At 38.6% G+C, this 22216-nt stretch overlaps 1 protein-coding gene and 1 long non-coding RNA gene across 17 annotated transcripts in view; both read left to right on the plus strand.

Annotated features, from left to right (window-relative positions):
- The window catches only part of PCDH15 (protocadherin related 15), a 718778-nt gene that overhangs the window by 155009 nt on the left and 541553 nt on the right, over positions 1 to 22216 (plus strand). The window lies entirely within an intron of this gene.
- The window catches only part of LOC113623146 (uncharacterized), a 29690-nt gene that overhangs the window by 7042 nt on the left and 432 nt on the right, over positions 1 to 22216 (plus strand). The window contains exons 3-4 of the long non-coding RNA XR_003433795.1: positions 16077 to 16088; positions 17214 to 17221. This is a non-coding gene — a long non-coding RNA (uncharacterized LOC113623146). The remainder of the gene's footprint in view (positions 1 to 16076; positions 16089 to 17213; positions 17222 to 22216) is intronic.

Consider the following 22216-nt stretch of genomic DNA (forward strand, 5'->3'; position numbering starts at 1 on the left):
CTAACAGAAAACAACAAATTTATTCAAACAACAATACTTTCTCTAGGCGCCCTCACCACTCTATTCACAGCTATCTGTGCCTTAACCCAAAATGATATCAAAAAAATTATTGCTTTTTCCACCTCCAGTCAACTTGGCCTAATAATAGTAACGTTAGGCCTCAACCAACCGCACCTAGCATTCCTGCACATTTGTACACACGCTTTCTTCAATTTTTTCAATTAGAGGTGGCTTTTCTGCCATAGTGTCCTCTTGAAACCCCTCCCTCTTCAGTGTTTCATGGAAGACTACATTTGAACTGGGTCACCCCATGACTTGGTCTCCTACTGAAAGATTGGAAATTGGTCTGAACAGGAAAAGGTGGTGCAGAGAGGTTAGGAGAGTTTTGTTTGGAATCAGAGCATAAGCAAAAACAGTAAAATTAAATTTCAGTGTATCAATTTTATAAAGCAGTTTAGGTTACGCTGATTTAGCAGAACACAGGAAAGCAAGAAAATGTGTCACACTTATACCAAATTAAGGATGCTGAGTTATGCTACTTATGTATGCAACTTTAATTTTGTTTAACACTCTGTGCCAAAATAAACTTTATTCCCTATAACTTAAAATGTGTGTGTATATTATACATATATATGTGTGTGTGTATACGTGTGTATATATATATATATATATATATAATAGTTTATTATGTATAGTTAATTCCACTGTTTTGGCTGCAATAAAATCCACTTTGAAAAAAAAAAAGGTGCAGAGAGGGGAAGCCAAAGTTAGGTGAAGGTCATCTGTATGTGTGATGAAGGATTCCTGGTTCCAGACTTCCAATTCCAGGGCACAGGACTCACTTAATATACCACATCCTTCACTGGATTGGGCTAGGCCTACCATGCACAACAGGGTGTATGTGGGTGTTTTTTGTAAAAAATGTGAGCTGGTAAGACTAGGTTTTAAGAATGATGCCTCTGTACCCATCTTGAGCTGCCCAGGGATGGATATATGAAGCAAGGACAAAATCCTTAACTTTTAACAATTCTGGGCTTTACCTCCTTGGCTTCCAGAGAGATCATCAGCAGTGGCTTCTTTGTGGTTCCCAAAGTCAGTGTCCTGCCCTCCTGCAGCAGTGATAAGTGTCATAGTAGCTAAAGGAGAAAAGGTTTTTGTTTTGTTTTGTTTTTACAGGCTGTGAGATCACTGCAAACCTACCTCAGTGTGTTGTAATGGAGCAAATGCAACAGAACACACTTGGTGATGTGTGTCTGATCCTGGCTTCTTGTCACCCCCAATTGCTGCCCCGCTCTAATTATTGTATTTGTCTGGGCTTTGTAGGACTTCACAAGTAATTGATTTGGTGATTGCTAGGTGGCCTAGTTTGTGTAAATATGATGTGTTGCTCTTCTCCATGTCCTTTGGGGGTTTTATTGTTTATAAACTTTTTTATGTTGAGAAAAATAGGCAAAGAATCTTTGACAAAGTGTTCTGCACCAGGCAAAAAAAACTCCGAAAGATAAGCATGGGGGCCCCTCTTCTTGAAGTGAGGGTCTTGAACTATATTTCTTTTGTGTTCCTCTTCCCCTATTTTCTATTTTGAACAAGATCTTCTGTCCTAAAAACTAGATTTCTACCCCCTCCTGTATTTCCCCCTTCTCCCCCCTTTAAAAAATAGACCACACACCTATACATTTAATTTGTGGAGTGTCTGCAATTCTTAAATGATTTGTGCAAAAATCCTGAAGAAGCTAAGAACCCTCCTCTCTTGTTCCCAATCTCCTGAATCAAGACCATTCCTGGAGGCTATTCATGCCAGACAAACTGCTGTCTTTGGATGGATTAAAACCTACTTTAGTCTTTAATCCTAGGGTAGAGAGAAGCAACGAGGGGGACTTCCATGTAGAAAGTGGCTTGGGAGACCAAGAAAGGAAAGATGAATGTATATCCAAGGAAAGACGAATGTATATCCAAGTCACTCAAGAACTTTTATGCATGTGCAAGAAACTTATGTCAAAGTGGCTACAAGATTATTTCAATAGGAGACGGAAGAATATAACTCCGTGTTTACTGCTAGAAACCAAAGCTTTGTGTGAAATCTTGAATTTATGGGGAGGGAGGGAGGGTAGGAAAGCCTGTTTGTTCTTTCCCTCATCCTGAACTGCAGGAGGCTGAGACTCCTTGGGCTTTGGCGACCCCATCTGGGGAGTGTTTATTTGATGGTTGATTTTGCTATGCCAGGTACTTCCTTTCCTGTTTGGTATCATTTTGTAACACACATGCTGACCCTTTTCCCTTTCCCTTCTTTTCTCTGGGAAAATACAATGAATAAAGACTTATTGGCACTGAAAAAAAAAAAAAGTGACCATACTACCCAAGGCAATCTACAGATTCAATGCAATCCCTATCAAATTACCAATGACGTTTTTCATGAACTAGAATAATTTTAAAATTTGTATGGAAACACAAAAGACACTCAATACCCAAAACAATCTTGAGAAAGAAGAACAGAGCTGGAGGAATTACACTCCCTGACTTCACACTATACTACAAAGCTACAGTAATTAAAGTAGTATGGTATTGGCACAAAAAGAGACACATAGATCACTAAAACAGAGTAGAGATCCCAGAAATAAACCCACACACTTATGGTCAAATGATCTACGACAAAGGAGCCAAAAAAATACAATGGAGGCAAGACAGTCTCTTCAATCAGTGGTGCTGGGAAAACCGGACAGCTACACATAAAATAATGAAATTAGAACATTCTCTAACACCATATACAGACATAAACTCAAAGTGGATTAAAGACCTAAATTTAAGGTCAGATACTATAAAACTCCTAGAGGAAAACATAGGCAGCACAATCTTTGATATAAGTCACAGCAGTATTTTTTGGAGACTTTTCCTAGAGCAAAGGAAACAAAAGCAAAAAAAAAGGGACCTAATTAAACTTACAAGCTTTTGCACAGCAAAGGAAAGCATCGACAAACAGACAACCTACTGAATATTTTCTTATTCAGTAGGTTGATATCATTTGCATATCATTGCAAATGATATGACTGATGGGGGTTATTACCCAACATATATAAACAGCTCATACAACTCATCAAAAAAATTTTTTTAATGTGCAGAAGACCTGAATAGATATTTCTCTAAAGAAGCCAGACAGATTGCCAACAGTCACACAGTTAAGATGGTCAACATCATCAATCATCAGGGAAATGATGAGGTATCACCTCATACCTCTCAGAATGGCTATCACCAGAAAGAACACAGATAACAAGGGTTGGTGAGGATGTGAAGAAAAGGGAACCCTCATGTACTGTTGGTGGGAATGTAAATCGGTGCAGCCACTGTGGAAAACAATATGGAGGTTTTTCAAAAAACTAAAAATATAACTACCATATGACCCAGCAATTCCATTCCTGGGGAATTATCCGGAAAAAATACTAGTTCGAAAAGATACATGCACCACGATGTTCATAGCAGCATTATTTAAAATTTCCAAGATATGGAAGCAACCTAAGTGTCCATCAACAGATGAATGGATAAAGAATATGTGGTGTGTGTGTATATATATGTGTGTGTGCGTGTGTATGGTATACTAAGCCACAAAAAAATGAAATATTTCCATTTGCAACAATATGGATGGACTTGTAGGGTATTATGATAAATAAATAAGTCAGAGAGACAAACACTGTATAATATCACTTATATGTATAATCTGAAAAAATACAACCAAATAGTGAATATAATGAAGAAGCAGACACACATATAGAGAACTAGTGGTTATCAGTAGGGAGAAAGAAGGGTGGTGTGGTCATTATAGGCTTAGGAGACTAAGAAGTGCAAACTATTAGGTATAAAATAAGCTACAAGGATATGTTGTACAACACAAGGAATATAGCCAATATTTTATAATAACTATAAAAAGAGTATAACCTTTAAAAAATTATCACTGCATTGTACACCTGTAACATGTAATATTGTACATCAACTATACTTCAAGAAATTCGTTTGAGAATACTCTCCAAAAGGAAAAACTTAATCACTCCCATACTTCATAATTTCATAGCACTTGGGGATCACAGTATATAAATCTATACACTTGTGTTATATATTGCTATTACAAAGAGATTATTTGCACCTGAGGTAATAGATGTATTTCAATCATATGTTAAAAAGTGAGGCTAAATATGTACTCAGATATTTGACTCTCAGTCACAAACCCAAGGGGTTTAAAGCCCTTTTCAAATTTCATGTGATCACCTGATATGGATTATATATAAAGTGATCTTTAATATACAAACTGAGTGTATCAATTGGAGTTTGATATGGGAAGCCAAACTACAATAGTCAGTATGGAGTAAGATTTCTCATAGGTAATAGACTTTATCAAACTGTAGGTTCTGGTGAGGAAATCTGTGAAAGAATGTCACCTCTGCATCTGGTGTTAGGCATGAAAAATCTACAGGTAATCTAGGTCCTCCATTGGGAAGAAAACCTGGAAATGAAGCAGAGGAGAACTTGGAGAAACTGGTACCCACAAGGACAATTGAGATTCCATGAGGACAAAAGTGGGAATGCACTCTGTCACCACATTTAGCGATTCAAATGACCTACAGAAGCAACAGATGCTCTTTGCCACAGTGTTCCACATACATTCACCCAGGACTCAAGCTGAATGAGGAGACACAGTGGGATCTGGAGAGGTTGCACGTCTGACTCATACTAACTAACTCCCTCATACTAACAAGGCGAGTCAATGTGTTGTCAACAGCATGCATGAGGGGCAGCAGGAATGTACCCTACAACAACCTTCAGGTTGGCTAGCTGTTGTTTCATTTTTAGCTTCCAAGTTTTTCTTACTGCCAACCTTAACAGGAAAAAGCATTATTTTGATATTCAGATCCAATATAGTCTACTCCTCAAACCGACATCAGTACATTTCTTTTTAAATCATGTTTATATTCCAAATAAAAGCCTAACATGACACATCTATCCCTCTAGTAAAGTACACTAAACCTTTCTCCAGAGTAGATAAACTCACCTAGGTCACTTTATTCACCTTTGAGAGGTGTTCATTCCTCTTCTCAGACACGCTTTCCCCCTTTAACTTAAATACAGAGATATAAAGATGAACTATTATTAACACACGTTAGTAGAGAAATGGGAAAAGGGAAAATTTAATCTTTTTCAAATACATTCCTACCAAAGTAGGGAAGAAATACTCATAGCTATTACAATCCTCGTTTCTACAACCAGTCACATGGTCATAGCTGATTTATAACTCCCTCCTTGCCCTACCCATTCTGTTGTCTACCTTATTTGCAATAAGCACTGCTGGTGGTCATGGCTCCTTTCCTGGTAGAATAACCAAAAACTTCAGCCCTAAAGAATCTGGGCCATTAGAAATTCTGCCTGTGTTAGATAATTGTAGTTTTCCATTAACTTTGATCACAGGACGAGAGAGTACTAAGAGGACCCCCAGGGGATGTCCTACTATTCAGGCAAAGAGTAGCTGGGGAAATGGGCTGACTCATGTCCCCAAAATTGGTCATCTTGCCTATCTGATGATGTCACTCTTCAATTAACATCCACATGCAACAATTATCTTCAGACTCCATACCTAATTTAAGAGGTTGACACACCTTCAAACTTCCTTATCACAAATGCACCAACTGTGTTCATTTCAAGTCCAGACTATATACTCAAACCATTAGCTGTTCCCAATGAATCAGTGTAAATGTGTTCTTTGGCTCTCTCCTTTCAGGAGAGATGAAAAACTAGACATGATGCTTGAAGTTCTCACTTTCAGGGTTTGCCTTCCCCACTATGTCAGAGCCACTTCTGATTTTATAGTGTTGTACTTGTCTACTTTTAGATGGTACCAGTATGTCATACAGAATTATCTCTAAAACAGGCAGTTTTAAAATATTCTTCAGTCAACTGGTTACAAGAGACTCTATGTGAGGCCACAGATGCTGATTAAGACAGAATAGGAAATGCAGGAATAGGGACTATAGTTATGAGCAACTTACTCATGCAATTTATATCTGCCTTAAAAGCCTGCTTGAGCCCAATGTTACATATCACCACTTCTGTTTGGTGGTAGAGAGCTTCTGTGCACACCTAACTTTATTGGGTGGTCACACAACACTTTGCGGATGATGGGCCACTCATGTCCCATAGGAATTTGATAACCTGTGGTCAAATGTATACCTTTTCTAGGGTCCAGTGCAAGCCAGAAGCTCTCTCAAAATGAAAATAGTTTTCTGTATAGCATGGAAGAGCTTGGTTATAAACTTCTAAGGTTCTGTCCTATGAATTAGCTATAGGGATCTGCCAAAGGGATATCTGTCAAATAAAACACCGTTGAATCTGCTGGTATAAATGCACCACATGGGAATACTTTTGAGCACAAGGGACCATTAATATAAAATTATGCCAGGAATATAGAAAAACTGAATGGCAAACTAGAATGTTTGGCATCCCTAATATTACATTTGAGATCTAATTTTCAGTCATTTATAACTACATTTTGTAAAATTTGTTGAAAATCACAATAAAGTACACACTATTCATTTCTATAGTTTTAATGGTTATGAGGGATCTGCAGAAAGGCAGTAAAAGTGAGAAAAAAAATAATCTAAAAACTAGTAATTCACATGCACTATATATAGGGTACCTCAGTTTCCACCTGCTGTTTTACCTACAAATTTACAAATCAATACTTTAAGTACTAATCAGTTATCAAGCTGGATGGCTGACATAACCCTTCACATTTTAGAGGCTATTTAGAAAACTATCCTCTTATTATACTGTACCTTGGGTCCCAAGAAGAACAATATTCCGCAAAAACATACTTGAACACTTTTGGTTGAGTTCTGGTAGTCTATGGATATTTTTGATCACAGATAGTTATTCTTTCCTGAAGTGCAATATAGGCTAGGCAATGTATTTCTGTGAAGGGATAGCATAAGTTACAGAATTTTCCTAATGTCTCTTAGAATTCTTTATTAATTTGTTCAATAAACACTTATTTTGCCTCTGTTTTGACTTGAGCACTACATTAGGAACAGTGAACAAAATCATTTAAGAAATGGTCCTTTCCCTCAGATTGGATAGAAGAATCAGAGAGCAAATTACAGTGTGGTATTAAAATACAACAGATATGGACAAAATGTTATGAAAACAAAAAGAATGAAGAAACTCTGCCTGGAAAGACTTAAAAAGAAATCACCATCCATACCAGACTTCCAGGAGAGATCCACAGAGACGGCTATTGCTGTATGAAAGATGAAGGCAGGAGTGATGTCAGCAACATGGCGGCATGAGATGGTCTTCCTTTCCATCTTCCTTTTTAATCAATGAAGTAGATATCCATATACAAACAAAGGCACTTTTGTGGGTGTTTATAGACCTAGCACTTTACTAAGGAAGAATCTTGCTCACCTGTGCAGCCAGTAAGATACAAACAACTATCTGTATGGGCTGCAGAACCAGTGGAGCCAATGAAACTGCCTAGACTCCTCTTGCCATTTTTGGGCAAAAAATTGGGCTGGTGTTGTCCCAGGCAGGCACTCACCCATGAGTGAGAACCTGCAGAGGTCCAGCCTTCCCAAAGGGAGACTCCAAATACACCATTTAAGAAAAGAAAAATGTGTATTTGGTCAAAACAGAGGCAGTAAAACAGTCCCAGCACTGCCCTTTCCTTGAGGGAGCACTGAATGGGGCTGATCTATCCAGCTTAGGCAACCTCTTCCACAGGCGGAAAAAGAAAGTAGTGAGTGACAACCCAGATACCCCAGTTGGATAGGAGAAACCCAGTTTGGGGGGAAATGTATAAGCAGAAATATGTAACTGTAAGCAATATGAAAACTCAATGTAGTATGGCATCACAAAAAGAAATTATTCCAATTTTCCCCAGCAGCACCCAGAATACTAAGGTGGGAGCTCTACAGCTGGAGGGAGGGAGATATTGGAAAAGAGGCAGATGAGAATTTCAAATGGTGTTGGAGGGCTGTGCTCAGCAGAAAGTCCACCTATGTTCCTCTGGGGGTAACACCACCAGAGATCTCCCTTCTGGTCCATGGAACTCCCCAATGCACTGAGTACTAAACCCATACTTCCCTATCCCCACTCTCTTGTTGGCTTCTAGTGCATGCTTGTGTGCCCAAGAAAATAGGGAAAGTCCTAAGAAAACAGACCACAGTTGGTGGGCAAGGGATAAACTAAAACTTGAACTACAGCTTCACCTTCTGGAGAACAAAAGAAAAGTTTCCAATAGCCAGCCAGGTGAGAAGTATAAATATAAAAGCTTATATATTCACCTACAAAAGGTAACAAGAAGCATGGAGCAGGTACACTTTTACAATGACAAAAATTAAACAAACAAACAAAATCCTCAGATAATAGCAGTATGTAGTATGACATTTTATCTCCCAAAGAAAATGGACAAAGAGTTAAGGAAGTGTCAACTATTTCAAATGTATAAGCAGAAACATATAAACTATAAGCAATATGAAAACCCAATGCAGTATGGCATCACAAAAAGAAATTATTCTAAATAGCTGTTATAAAGAAACTCCATGAGTTACAAGAAAAGTCAGAAAGATGATTCTATGAAATCAAGAATGAGAAACCGGGGAACTCGCTGGCAGTCCAGCGGTTAAGACTCAGCACTTTCACTGCAGTGGCCTGGGTTCAGTCCCTGGCCCTGGAACTAAGATCCTGCAAGCCACACAGCACAGCCAAAACAAAGAGAGACTCCAATTGAGATGAGGGAGGAGGAAGACACAAAATTCAACTCCCCCCAAAATACAAAATACATCTAGATGTCAAAAATACATCTACCTGTGGAACAATTCTCACTAAAAACTAACTGGAAATGGATAGAAAGACTTCTACAACCAAGCTTGTAACAAAGATCCACATGGAATCAGGTAGGAAGGGAATAGTAGAAGTGATCAGGTTGGGAACTGTGCCCCCGGGAGAAGACTCAGAGGAAAAGGGAGATTACATGGGTGGAGGTCTTCCCTGGGGAGTGAGCAGTTTGAGACACATATTGGGTGCCCCAGACCTGAGATCCGACAAAGGGAAGATGACCCTGCCCCACCCCTGCCTTTGGCTGGTTGGAGGGCCAGCAGGCCTAATAAGAAGGCTGTGGGAAACCTGGACTCTGCTCATGAGGCACACAAAAATGCTTGCTTGCTTTTGAGGCAGGGCAAAAAGGAGTGGTTTGAGAATGTGCCGGTGGCTGGCTGGTTTCCTGTGACCATCCTAGTGTTCACCACTACAGTATGAGACTAGGAATCATTTACAGGAAGGAAACAGCAACAAAACACAAAGACATAGAGACTAACATGCTGCTAAAAAAAAAAAAAAAAAAAAATGGATTAAAGACCTAAATGTAAGGCTGGATACTATAAAACTCTTAGAGAAAAACATAGAACACTCTCTGACAAAAATCACAGCAAGATTTTTTTGACCCACCTCCTCGAGTAATGAAAATAAAAACAAAAATAAACAAGTGGGACCTAATTAAACTTAAAAGCTTTTGCACAGCAAAGGAAACCATGAAACAAAACAAAAAGGCAACCCACAGAATGGGAGAAAATACTTGCAAATGAAACAACCAACAAGGGATTAATTTTCAAAATATACAAACAGCTCATGCAGATCAATGACAAACAAGCAAACAACCCAATCAAAAAATGGGTGGAAGATCTAAATAGACATTTCTCCAAAAAAGACATACAGATGGCTAAAAAGCACATGAAAAGATGCTCAACATCACTAATTATTAGAGAAATGCAAATCAAAACTGCAATGAGGTATCACCTCACACCGGTCAGAATGGCCATCATCAAAAAATCTACAAACAGTAAATGCTGGAGAGGGTGTGGAGAAAAGGGAACCCTCCTACATTGTTGGTGGGAATGTAAATTGGTACAACCACTATGGAGAACAGTATGGAGGTTCCTTAAAATACTAAAAACAGAATTACCATATGACCCAGCAAACCCACTACCGAGCATATACCCAGAGAAAACCATAATTCAAAAATACACATGCACCCCAATGTTCATTGCAGCACTATTTACAATAGTCAGGTCTTGGAAGCAACCTAAATGCCCATAAACAGATGAATGGATAAAGAATATGTGGTACATATATACAATGGAATATTACTCAGCCATAAAAAGGAATGAAATTGGGTCATTTGTAGGGATGTGGATGGAATTAGAAAACCACAAAACCCAAAGTCAACAAAACAGAGGAAATAAAGATTAGAGATAAAGGAGACCAAAAATATAAATAAACAAATAAAGTTGAAAACGAGTTGTTTTTTTTTTGAAAAGATAAACAGAATTGATAAACCTTTAGTCAGGTTCATCAAAAAGAGAGAGGACCCAAATAAACAACATAGGAAATTAAAGAGCAGAAACCACCATGGATACCTCAGAGATACACGAAAAAAAAAAAAAATCCGCAAGAGAATTCTGTGAACAGTTATATGCCAACAAATTGGAAAACCTAGAAGAAAATGGACAAATTTCTAAAAACATACAACCTTATGAAACTGAATCAAGAAGAAATAGACTATCTGAACAGACTGATCACTAGTAGTAAAATTGATTTTGTAATTAAAAACCCAGCAAACAAAAGTACAAGACCAGATGGCTTCACAGGAAAATCCTACCAAACATGTGAAGAGCTGACACCTGTCCTTCTTAAACCAATCTAAAAAACTGAAGGGGATGGAATACTCTCAAATTCATCCTATGAGGCCCACCATTACTCTGGTATCAAAACCAGACAAAAACACTACAAAGATTTAGTACAGCCACTGTAGAAAATAGTATGGAGTTTCCTCAAAAAAACTAAAAATAAAGCTGCCATATGATTCATCAATTCCACTCCTGGGTATATATCTGAAAAACACTAATGTGAAAAGATATGCACCCCAATATACATGCACCCCAATGTTCATAGTTTATTTACAATAGCCAAGGTAGGGAAACAACCTAAGTGACCATTAACAGAGGAATGGATACAGATGTGGTATATAAACAATGGAATTTTACTCAGCCATAAAGAATGAAAGTCTGCCATTTGCAACAATGTGGATGGACAGAGTATTGTGTTTAGTGAAAGAAGCCTGACAGAAAAACAGATACTCTATGTTGTCACTTATATGTGGAATCTAAAAAACAAATGGATGTATATAACAGAAACAGACTCACAGACAGAGAAAAAACTAGTGGTTACCAATGGGGAGAGGGAAGTGGAGAGGGGCAAGGTAGGGATATGGGATTAAGAGACACAAACTACTATGTATAAAATAAGCAACAAAGCTATATTGAACAAATTGACTTCTTTACCACAGAAACTAAAAAGTTAAAAAAAGAACCAAACAAATTCTGGCACTGACAAATTCAATGAATATGGTGAAGAATGCAATAAGATATCAGTATCAGGGCAGACCAGACGGAAGAAAGGATAAATGACCTGGAGGATAGGAATTCTGAACACAGAAGATAAAAGGGAATTAAGACTTTAAAAGAGTCAACAAAGCCCAGGAGAGCTATTGAAATCCAGCAGAACAAACAAGTATCAGAACCGATACTTTAAAAGCATAAAGGATGGGGCAATTTATTTAAAGAGATAGCTGAGAACTTCCCAAACCTACAGAAAGACTTGGACATAGAAGTCCATGAAACTAATAGAACACCCTATTATCTCAATGCTAAAAGACCTCCAAGACACATTATAATGAAATGGTAAAAACAAAACAAAACAAAAAACAATGGGGTGGGGGGAAAGATATAACCTACAAAGTAACCCTTTTAGTCTATCAGTGGATTTCTCAGCACAAACCCTACAGGCTAGGAGAGAGTGGAATGACATACTCAATGTGTCAAAAGAAAAATTGCCAGTCAAGAATATTTTACTAAGCAGAGCTATCCTTCAGATATGAAGGACAAATAAAGTCTTTACAGACAAACAAAAGTTGAAGGAGGTCAACATTAGACCTTCCTTGCAAGAAATGCCAGAGTTTAAGTTGAAAAGATGCTAATCAGCAACATGAAAACAAAACATTGATAAAGGTATGCTGTCAGACTTAGAAAAATTTAACTCTAAATTAAGATAGTGCATTAACCACTGAAGAAGCATAAAGGTTAAAGGTAAAAGGTTAAAAGAAAAGAGTAGGTTGCTATAGCTGCTATAAATTGTTAGTAAACAAAGAGGTAAATTGTGACATCAGTAATATAAAAAGGAAGGAGTAAAAGGCTGAAGCCTTTATAGGGAAAGAAATTATAAGTTGCTATCTCCTAAAACAGACTGCTTTATCTCTAAGATGTCTTATAGAAACCCCATGGTAACCACACAAACGAAAAGAAAAACCTAGAGTAAATCCACAAAAGACAAAGGGAAACAGCATACCACCACAGGAAATAACTAATCTCCAAAGGTAGGGAAAAACAGGAATAAAAGGATGGAAATACAGAACCAGAAAGCAATTGAATTCAATCAAAAGGCACAGAGTACCTGGATGGATAAAAAACAAGATCCAACCATATGCTGCCTATAAGAGACCCATTTTAGATTTAAGTATGCACAAAGACTGTAAGTGGAGGGGATGGAAAAAGATATTCCATACAAGTGAAAACCAAAGCAAGCAAGGGTAGCTGTGCTTATCAGACAAAACAGACTATGCCAAAAGCAGCAACAAGGGATAAGGAAGGTCATTATAATGATATGGGATCAATTCTTCACGATTTAACAATCGTAAATACATATGCACCCAACATTGGAACACCTAAATATATGAAGCAAATACTAACAGATATGAGAGAACTAGGCAAGAATGCAATAGGGGTCTATCCTTTCAATAATGGATAGATTACCCAGACAGAAAAAAAAAAAGGAACGATGGACTTGAACCATACATTAGACAAGATGGACCCAATAAACATCTTTAGAATACTCCTTCCAACAGCAGCAGAATAGACATTTGAGCGAACATGGAATATTCAAGCATAGATCACGTAGCAGGACACAAAATAGGTCTCAAATTTAAAAGGACTGATATCCTACCAATTATCTATTTCAACCACAATGGCATGAAACCAGAAAACATAAAGAAAGCTAGAAAATCTACATGTAGACGCAAAACACACTCCTGAACAACCAGTGGGTCAAAGAAGAAATCAAAAGAAATAAAAGTATCTAGAAGAAAATAAAGTGGAAACATGAATACCAAAATCTGGGAGCCACTGCAAAAGCAGTACAGAGAGGGAAGTTAACAGTGATAAATATATTAAGTTAGAAAGATAACCAACCTAATCTTATGCCAAGGAACTAGAAAAAGAACAAATTAAACTCAAAGTTAGCAGAAGGAAGGAAAGAAGCTCAGAGTAGAAATTACTGATATAAAGACCAGAAAAAAAAAAGCTTTTTTTAAAAAATAAAATTGACACTAAGAAAAAGATTTGAATATCAGAAATGAAAAAGACATTACAACTGACAATACAGAATAAAAAGGTTCATAAGAGACTACTATGAACAATTACATGCCAACAAATTGGGTAACTAGAGGAAATCAATAGTTCCCTAGAACCATGTAATCTACCAGGACTGAATCAGGAAGAAATAGAAAGTCTGAACTAACCAATAATGAAAACCTTTTAAAACAGAAAACTACAGGACCAGATGGCTTCACTGGAGAATTCTAACCAAACTTTTAAGATTTAACACCAATCCTTCTCAAACTCTTCCAGAATACTGAGGAATGAATACTTCCAAACTCAATGACACCAGGATTGCACTAATACCAAAGCCAGATAAGAACACAAGAAAATTATGGACCAATATCCCTGACGAACATAGATGCAAAAATTCTCAAAATATTGAAAAACAAATACCATATGCTAACACATAAATATGGAATCTAAAAAAAAATTTTTTTAAAAAAGGGTTCTGAAGAACCTAGGGGCAGGACAGAAATAAAGACGCAGACATAGAGAATGGACTTGAGGACACAGGGAGGGGGAAGGGTAAGCTGGGACGAAGTGCGAGAGTGACATTGACATATATACACTACCAAATGTAAAACAGATAGCTAGTGGGAAGCAACCACATAGCACAGGGAGATCAGCTCTGTGCTTTGTGACCACCTGGAGGGGTGGGATAGGGAGGGTGGGAGGGAGATGCAAGAAGGAAGGGATATGGGGATATATGTATACATATAGCTGATTCACTTTGTTATACAGCAGAAACTAACACAACATTGTAAAGCAATTATACTCCAATAAAGATGTTAAAAAAAATTCTCAAAATACTGGCAAATCAAATTCAAGAACTAATTGAGAGGATTATACACTGTGACCAATTGGAATTTATCTCTGGGATAAAAGGATGTTCCAACATATGAAGAATATATGATATATGTGGTATAATGATATACCACATTAAAAGAATGAGTGATCAATAGATACAGAAAAAGTGTTTGACAAAATACAACATTGTTTCATGATTAAAAAAACCTCTATAGCTTGGATATAGGAGGAACATATCTCAACATCATAAAATCTATATATGACAAACCCACAGCTAACATGCTCAGAGAAAAATTGGAAACTTTCTCTAAAATCAGGAATAAATGTGCCCACTCTCATCACTTTTATTCAACATAGTACTGGAAGTTCTAGCTAGAGCCATCAGTCAAGAAAAAAGTCATCTAAGAAAGGATGTAGTAAAACTGTTCTTTGCAGATTACATGATCTTATTAAAAATCCCAAAGACTCAACTAAAAAACTTTTAGATCTCAATGAATTCAGTAAAGTTGCAGGATATAAAATGCAGTAATCAGTTGCATTTTATGTACAATGAAATATCTGAAAAAGAAAGAAAACTGGGGGCTTCCCTGGTGGCGCAGTAGTTGAGGGTCCGCCTGCCGATGCAGGGGACACAGGTTCGTGCCCCAGTCCGGGAAGATCCCACATGCCACGGAGCGGCTGGGCCCGTGAGTCATGGCTGCTGAGCCTGTGCTCCGCAACGGGAGAGACCAAAACAGTGAGAGGCCGGAGAACAAAAAAAAAAAAAAAAAAAAAAGAAAGAAAGAAAACTGGGCTTCCCTGGTGGTGCAGTGGATAAGAATCTGCCTGCCAACGCAGGGGACACAGGTTCAATACCTGGTCTGGGAAGATCCCACATGCTGCAGATCAACTAAGCTCGTGTGCCACAATTACTGAGCCTGTGCTCTAGAGCCCGTGGGCCACAACTACTGAAGCCCACATGCCTAGAGCCCATGCTCCACATCAAGAGAAGCCACCATGAGAAGCCTGCACACCACAACGAAGAGTAGACTGCGCTCGCCCCAACTAGAGAAAGCCCGCATGCAGCAACGAAGACCCAACACAGCCAAAAATAAATTTTTAAAAAAATTAAAGTTAAAGAAAGAAAACTATGTCACAATGGCATCAAAACCAATGAAACACCTAGGAATGAGTTTAACGAAAGAAGTGAAAAATCTGTGCTATGAAAACTTACAAGACTTCGTTGAAAGAAAATTTTAAAAAGACAAATAAATGGAAGGACTTCCCATATTTATGGCTGAGAAAAGTTAATATTGTTAAAATGTCAATGCTATTTAAGCTATCCATATCAAATGTGTAGATACAATGCAATCCGTATCAAAATTTCTTAGCATTTTTCACAGATATAGGAAAAAAAATCATGAAATGTGTGAAACCACAGCAGACTCCAAATAGCTAAAGGAATCCTAAGAACAAACCAGAGGCATCAAATCTCTGTTTGTGATTTCAAACTACACTGCAAAACTATAGTAGTTATGGTACTGACATAAAAAGACACATAGATCAATGGAACTTAATAGAGAGCCCAGAATTAAACCCTTGCATATACAGTCAACTAACATTTGGTAACATAGCCAAGAACATCCAATGGGAAAGGATAGTCTCTTCAACTAATGGTGTTAGAAGAACTAGATAACCACAGGCAGAAAGATGAAATTTGACCCCTATCTTCTGCTATTTGCAAAAATTAACCTGAAATGATCAAAGACTTAAACATAAGTCCTGAAACTATAAAACTCATAGAAGAAAACATAGGGGAGAAGCTCAATATTGGCCTTAGCAATGATTTTTTTGGAAATGACACCAATGGCACAAAAAAGAGAAAAATACAAGCAGGACTACTAACTTAAAAGCCTCTGCAGAGCACAAGAAATAATCAACGAAATGAAAAGGCAATCCACAGAAAAGGCAACCAACCGAATGGGAGAAGATAGTTGCAAATAATGTGTCAGATAAGGTGTTAATGTACAAAATTTATGAAGAATGCATACAACTTCATTTAAAAAAAAACTGACTAGAAAAATAATGGGCAAAGGAACTGAAGAGACAATTTTCTAAAGAAGACATCTAAATGGCCAGCAGGTATGTGAAAAGGTGCTCAACATCACTAACCAGGGAAATGCAAATAAAAGCCACAATAAGATATCATCTTAGACATTTAATAATTGTTATCAAAAAAACAAGTGTTGGCAAGGATGTGAGTAAAGGAAATCTTTGTACACTGTTGGTGGGAATTTACAGTGGTTTAGCCACTATGGAGAACAGTATGGAGGTTCCCCCCCAAATTAAAACAGGACTACTGTATTTCCCAGCAATCTTATTTCTGAATATATGTACCCAAAGGAAATTAAAACCAATTTCAATACAGGCACTCCCATGTTGATTGCAGCATTATTCACAATAGTTAGATGTGGAGACAACCTAAGTGTCTATCAACGGGTGAGTGGATAAAAACATGCTATATACACAACCGAACACTATTCAGCCATGAGAAAAAAGGACATTCTGCCATTTGCAGCAACATGGGTGGACCTTAAGGACATTATGCTGAGTGATATAAGTCAGAGAGAGAAAGACAAATACTGTATGATACCTCACACGTGGAAGCTAAAAAAAAAACATCTCAGCTTATAAAACAGTGGAATGGTGGTTACCAGGAGCTGAGGGCAGGGAGGTGGGGTGGAGAATGTGGAAGATGCTGTTACAGGATACATGCTTACAGCTTGCAGATAAATAAGTCCCACAGACCTAATACACAGTTCAGTGATTATAAACAAAGTGGTTTTATCAACATTAAACTTGCTAAGGAACTAGATCTTAATTGTTTGAACTAGAAGAAAAAAGAAAATTCAGTCAGATACAATAGGATATTAATCCCAGGTATTCTATTTCCTGGTTGAATGATCTTGGGAAAGTTACTTCATCTTTCTGATACTTAATTTTACCAATTAACCAATCAGATATGATATTTGCCTTAGAGGATTATTATGAGGATTAGAGGAACTACAGACATACCTCAGAGATATTCGGTTCTAGACCATTGCAATAAATTGGTTTTGCAATAAAGTGAGTCACACAATTTTTGGTTTCACAGGGTATATAAATGTTTCTATTATACTGTAGTCTACTAAAGTGTGCAATAGCATTTTGTCTAAAAAACAACATATGTACCTTAATTAAAACATGCTTGGGCTTCCCTGGTGGCGCAGTGGTTGAGAGTCCACCTGCCGATGCAGGGGACACGGGTTCGTGCCCCGGTCCGGGAAGATCCCACATGCCGCCGAGCGGCTGGGCCCGTGAGCCATGGCTGCTGAGCCTGCGCGTCCGGAGCCTGTGCTCCGCAACGGAAGAGGCCACAACAGTGAGAGGCCCGCGTACCGCAAAAAAAAAAAAAACATGCTTTATTGCTAAAAATGCTAACAATCTGACCATGCAGGGTAGACACAAGTCTTCAATTTGTAAAAATGCACTATCCGTGAAGCACGATAAAGCAAAGTGCAATAAAACAAGGTACACCTGCAGTGTCCAGTGTTTCTGGTACACAGTGGGTGATAAGTAAATGGAAACTTATTAGCACCACCATTCCTACTACTAAGACCACTCCTGTGGGGCTGCACCCCACAGGCCTGCAAGCCTTGTAGTTGCCCAGCCTCAAGACTGAAGAAAGAGCTTACGGACAATGGCAGACATCAGTGGTTTAGTAGATGGGGGAAATCACCTCTGAAGTAAGGTCCTAGAGAGATACCCCACTGTGTGGGGCGGACAGATAACAGGACGCAGCAGTCTTCACTACCCGGGGAGAAGGAGGCTAAGGTTTAGAGGGGAACTGATATCAGCTTGGCTCATCAGCTACCAAGGAAACAAGCCCTGGGGCACGTTGCTTGCAGCCCCTCAGGTTAATGAGTATCACAAGGGCAGATATTTCCCTTTAATAAACTAGCAGGTGGAGCCATTCTGGCCTAAGGGGCAGAGGGCAAGCACATTCCTGTGAGCAGGGTGTAGGGGAAGCAGGGGCTGGTCGGGATGTACAGAGAGCAAGACAACAGCCATGTTGAGTGACCTGACCAAACACTCCACCCCAACAGACCCTGCACGACCCTTATCTCTTGGGCTGCCCCTCTTCCTCCATATCTCTGGGCTCAGGTATGTAGGGCTGGACTGCAACCAAATACCACAAATGCAATACAAACAGCAGCTAAAAAGTATCAAGACTCCAAGAGGTGGGCAAACTCTGGAGCCAGGTGCTTATTAAGTCAGTTTTTCATGGAAGTCCAAAAGAGGACAACAAAGGCAACTGGCTGTAGACCCAGCAGAAAAATTCATTTCACAGTGAGGCTACTGCTGTCACCCAGTCCATGAACAGATTCCTTCTGCTCAGACTAGAGAGGAAATGTGAGCTGTTTAAAGGCACAGTACAGGGAAGGTCATGACCATTAAGCAAATTACGAGCAGTAATAGCATTGAGATAACACCACCCCTGCCTGAGGTTTTCGGCCCTGGCCTCTAGGACCGAACTGCCTGTCCACCCTCAGTCCCCACAGCAGGTGACAAATACTGGAGTGGCAGTGTAACAACAGACAGTTAATATAACGGTGCCTTTCTTCTGTAAGGCACTGTTGTAAAGCACTGTAGACTGCATAGCTGTGTTCCCTTATGGCTGCTCTGCCCCCTTCCATAGCTGAGACCAGCAGCCCCAGGGTACTCTTTCATCATTTTGCTGTTGCCACAGTCCCCCATCAAACCCTTCCCGGTAACTGGCCACGTCCAATTCGCAGGCCTGCCCCTGAGTTAATATCCCTAAAGCCTGTGTCTGTAATCGTTTCGGGGTGATGGGTCTGGGGGTATATTTGTATTTTGTAGATAATCCAGGTCCTTGCATTTTGTATTCACCAGTCACCCCCATGCAATCAGATGAGCCATGATTACAGGGCTGCTACTTTTAAACTGGGAAAGAGACTCTGAGGTGAATGAACAGGATATCATTAGTGTAACAGCAAGAGAAAGTCATCTATCACGGTAGCTGCCACTGGGTCGGTCCCACATGTTAGTGTACGGCGATTACACCCAGAGCTTTCCGTTCCCGTTCTCACTTCCCCACATCTCAGCACTCACAGGAGTTTCCTCGGCCTCCTGGCTGGCTCAACAGTTGTTGCGCTACACCCCACGGGGCTGAAAGCCTTGTAGTTGTCCAGCCTCAAGACTGAAGAAAGAGCCCACGGGGCTTCCCTGGTGGCGCACTGTTTGAGAGTCCACCTGCCGATGCAGGGGACACGGGTTTGTGCCCCGGTCCGGGAAGATCCCACATGCCGCGGAGCGGCTGGGCCCGTGAGCCATGGCCGCTGAGCCTGCGCGTCCGGAGCCCGTGCTCCGCAACGGGAGAGGCCACAACACTGAGAAGCCCGCGTACCGCAAAAAAACAAAAAACAAACAAACAAAAAGAAAGAGCCCACGGACAATGGCAGACATCAGTGGTTTAGTAGATGTGGGAGCTTACCTCTTAAGCAAGGTCCTGGAGAGACACCCCGCTGTGTGCAGCAGACAGGGAGCAGGACACAGCAGCAGTCTTCACTACTCGGGGAGAATGAGGCTAAGGTTTAGAGGGGAACTGATATCAGCTCGGCTCATCAGCTACCAGGGAAACAAGCCCTGGGGCACGTTGCTCGCAGTGCCTCAGGTTAATGACCATCAGGAGTGCATACTTTTCCCTTTAATAAACTAGCAGGTGGAGCCGTTCTGGCCTAAGTGGCAGAGGGCAAGTATGTTCATGTGAGCAGGGTGTAGAAGAAGCAGGGACTCATCGAGCAGGGGATGTACAGAGAGCAAGAGAACAGCCGTCTTGAGTGGCCTGACCATACAACTACTATACATCTTGACAGAATGTTTGTGTTGTGCACTTAAAGTTGCAACACTCCTGCCTAAATTTTCTTAGAAGGAACCGGAGGCTCAGTGACTTTCACAGGTGAAGATGATAATTAGTCACCAAATTAACTCTGTAGGGAGTTAACCCAGTGTTTAAAAAACCAGACTCTAGAGATGCATTTTCATGATTCAAATCTTGGCTCTTTCACTTGATTACCTTCTTGGGAAACTTTCTCTCTTTGTGCCTCAGTATCCTTACCTGTAAAATGGGAAAAAAATATATACCCACCTTAAAGAGTTGATATGAGGTATCATATGAGTATAAGGCATGTAAATGTATTATATACTTTATGAAATGTAATAAATATTAGCTATCAGTGTTGTCAGCTTCTCATTTTTTCATTCTACATATCTTTGACAAAGCAGTGATCATAAAATAAAATTCTAATAAGAATAATATAAAATTATTAAATTATATATACACACACATACATACATCTTATCATATGCATTCATAAGTGTATATGTGAGAAATAATGACTTTTTTTTAATTCCTACTTAAATGGCACTGTGTAAAATGAAAAAGCAAGAGACTTACCTTAAAATTACACCGGGGTTCCCAACAATGTGAGATTATTAAAGTACTTTGTAAGTGTAAACTGCAAAAAAAAAAAAAAAAAAAGAAAAAAACAACAAAAAATGCATTCAATAATACCCTGAAATGTTCTCATAGGAACAACTTGGTATCTTCTTTATATATGCATGAGGATAAACAATAGTTTATTAGCCATGTAATTATTGAAGAGATCCTAAAGGCATGCATATAATTAGGTCCTGGTTAAGAAAAACGTACAGTTGTTCAGAAATAACCATTGCTTTTTTTCTTTTTTTAAGATCAGTTAATAAAAACATGTTTTGGACTTTAAAATCTGTCTACTGAATTTATGTCTATATATTTATTAGTTTCCAAATGTTGTGATGTCCTAGTACCTATGCACAATCATTAGAATAAAAAACAGGATCTTTTATGTACTTGATTCATTTTAAAATTTTTCTCCTACCATTGGAAAGTATTGCTGCAGAATACTGATGATTTAATAATTGGACGTAATACTCGCAAAAATTGTTTTTATAGTCCAGCTTTTGCAGGCAATTTAGTATCAACTCACAGTTTGGTAGATTGGAAATATCTTGAGTGTTTCTACTTTGTTATTCTACTAAACTCAAAGGTATTAACCTTCAGCCTTTAAACTTTAAGCTTTATGGCAGACAAATGGCCATTTATTACAGGATTACAGCTCTATTTTAAAAATTGCTTATTAGGTATAAGGACAAGCATTCTTTACATTTTGGAATGTACGGTTCCAAGTTTGTTTTTTTTTAAAAACCCGAACATCAATACTCTCTCACATACATTCTAATGTTATATGGAAATTATTTGATTTCTTTTTAGTATCTCAAAGAACAGCTCATCTAAAATTTTGAACTTGAGTCGTCCAATGTAATCATATTTTCTTCCTAATGTAGTCCTTAATATTCCTACTATATAAGGTGCATTCCCTTTGACTTACCAAAACACTAACTTTATAGAAATGATTTTTTTAAGCCAGGCTGCATATTTTCAATATGCTTTATTTAGATAGAAAGAAAATAATAATAATCAGTGTGTTATAGTCTCACTATTCTCTAAAATCTCCAAGTGGCTTAAATATGGTTCTCCCGCACACACAGGTCTTACGTTTAATAAATACTGATTAATTGACTATTTAAAAGAGCTGATTTGAGCCATGCACTGTGCATTGGACACAGCAAATAATGTGATGAAAAATATAAGATGTATAAGATGAAAAATATCTAATGATATATTGTACACATTGGTATTTAGTGTCAGTAAACTTTTTCCAAATGGTAGTCCAAATATGCTTTATACCTAACTGCTATTATCACTAAACAATGATTCTGTTAAATAATACAGGAGAAGGAAGACC

This window comes from Aethalodelphis obliquidens, unplaced genomic scaffold, assembly GCF_003676395.1.
Source record: "Aethalodelphis obliquidens isolate GAN/ISIS:26980383/991018 unplaced genomic scaffold, ASM367639v1 scaffold11, whole genome shotgun sequence".
Taxonomy (NCBI): domain Eukaryota; kingdom Metazoa; phylum Chordata; class Mammalia; order Artiodactyla; family Delphinidae; genus Aethalodelphis; species Aethalodelphis obliquidens.